This window comes from Hoplias malabaricus, chromosome 2, assembly GCF_029633855.1.
Source record: "Hoplias malabaricus isolate fHopMal1 chromosome 2, fHopMal1.hap1, whole genome shotgun sequence".
Classification (NCBI taxonomy): Eukaryota; Metazoa; Chordata; class Actinopteri; order Characiformes; family Erythrinidae; genus Hoplias; species Hoplias malabaricus.
In genome coordinates, this window is record NC_089801.1 from 80,126,118 (window position 1) to 80,128,629 (window position 2,512).

Below are 2,512 nucleotides of genomic sequence, written 5' to 3' on the forward strand. Positions count from 1 at the left end.
GTGTTGACGATACAGTTCTGGGAAAAAAAGTCACTGATTTTATAGATTTACACTTGAGCTCCATGTCCTCATCCGTTTTACCTTCATAACAAATGTGCCCCAACTAGAAATATTGTGTTGATGCACCAAGTACTAAAACATGCTGAAATCCCTCCTGTCTGCCTCCCTAAAAAATTCAAACCAATGTATAATTCATAGACACATAGTATGGTGAACACTGAACTGATATCTGATTATTGCGTGGGCTACTTATTAAAAATCACCATTGTATAAAGCAGTAAACTTGACTCATCTTTAAAAACAATGGACAATGATGGGGATTTTAAATGCCATTCACTCAAACAGTATTTTCACTCCATGTTTCATAGGTACATAGTATGGTAAACACTGGTAAACACTGGAAATCTGATGGTTGTATGGACTACTTGTAGTAACTCAGGCAGCTTATTCTTGTTTGTTTACATTTAATGCGGTCTTGGCTTATCTTTACAGAGGCATGGCAAGTAAATCTCACTCCATATGAGTCAAACTACAAACTGATTCCTTTAGCAGACAGAATCATTCCTTTTACCTCAGAAAGATCAGAGACCCCCTACTGGACAATATATGTGTGGCTATACTCCCGTTAAACCAACCATTTTTATACTACTGATAAGAAATGACAATTTTATGGAGCATTAAACTTTACCAATCATTAAAAACCACTTAAAAATCTGGGGATTTTGGAAGCCATTTACTCAAAAACTATACAGTAATGTCACTTCCTATTTCACAGGTACGTAGTATGGTGAACAATGAACTTATATCTGTTGAATTTATTAGAAATTATCATTTTATAAACTAATTAATTGTGGTTGCTATGCCCTTAAAATGAAGTGTTTTTTTACTGGACTTCACACACATTGAGTATTACCACTCAGTCAGTAGTGAGTGTTTCTCAAACGGCAACTGTCTTAACCGCAGTTATTTAATTGTGTTTTTTTTGGGGTTTTTTTTGGGTTTTTTTTGGCAAATGTTGGATTTAATGTGAAGGAGAGAAATATTTTGACGTTCACAGTATGTCATACTTTATACATCAACTCCTTGTTCAGCGATGTCTTTATAAACACAGTTTCTATCCTGTGGTTTAATTCGTTTGTTGTGCCTCAGAACAGAATCCTGTTGAAACAATTGACAACTACATTTTGATGTAAAGAAATTCACATGTGAAGTCAGATAAGTTAGGCAGGGTCCTTGGTTATGTACCCTGTGGTGTGAAGTGGCTTCTCAATCAAGAGTTTGTGCATTTTCTGTTCCTTAACATGCAGAGTGTGATCTAAATGTGATCCTAATAACTTTACAGTCTATATTTATTTTATAGAAGTGGACCGTTTTTCATTTTGTCATCTTACATAGTACTTTTATCCCCATCCCAAAAAACCTGGAGCACCACCATTCTGACTCCTTTATTCAGGAAGGTGCCATCATCTATATTTCCAGGGACTCCCATCCGATCATTCAAGCTGAGTTATAGGTGTTTAGTGTGTGCTCTATTGGTAATATTACACATGAAAGTAAACACTCTTAAAGCCATACATGGTTTCCTTATTAAAGACAGTAGTTCTATGTAGAAACACTGGCATGCTTTGAGTTCTTTGATGGTGAAAAGGTTCAGATTGATGGAGGATGTGTAGTATACAGAACCTTAAGGAAAAGGGTGGGGAGGCACACTAACATACAGCGGCTGGGACGAGGTGGGAGTGACTTTTTTTTTTTTTAGATAGAAGCACCTCCAGCTGAGGAAGAGCAACAGTGTTTGTCTCGACCAAATAGTTTTTGGAAATGTCCTTACCTCAAAAATACCAAACAAAGCACATCCGTATCGGTTCACTGCGTATTGTATTGTGAAAATACGGGACGTGCTGCACCACCGACAACGTCAGTGTAGAATGAAAACAGATGTAATCTGTAGTTTATTCCGAATAGAAAGCAAGTGTTGAACAATGTTGCAATACCAGCGTTGATTCACCTTTCAAAATGGAAATATAATTCAACGATGATTCACCACTGCCCTGTGACATTGATTTAACAGTGACTCAACATTGAAATGCAGCTTTTAGACGAAAATGAGCCACAGCTCATTTCAGTGTTCACTTGGTTCTTTTTGTACTTCTTTTGCATATTCACCACATTAAATCAGTAAACTTGTTTCTCTGCACTTATGTTTTGAGTGAAACAGAAGGAGATGAGAATGTTGGATTAAATGGGGAGAAAGGGATGGCAGGTGGAGCGAGGGAGAGAGTGAATTAAAAATGGTGCGGAGGAAGAGAAGAAATAATAAGGGAAGGGTGGGAGATTTTATAACCAGCTTTGAGTGTTCTCTCTTGAAAGAGAGAGAGAGAGAGAGATTCAACTCTTCATTACGATCTGTGTTTCAGAATCTCAGTCATGTTTTAAACGAAAAACTCTTCACACGGAGCAGACAACAGCATCTCCAGGGTCCAGCTGTATCTGTGAATGTGAAAACTTCATG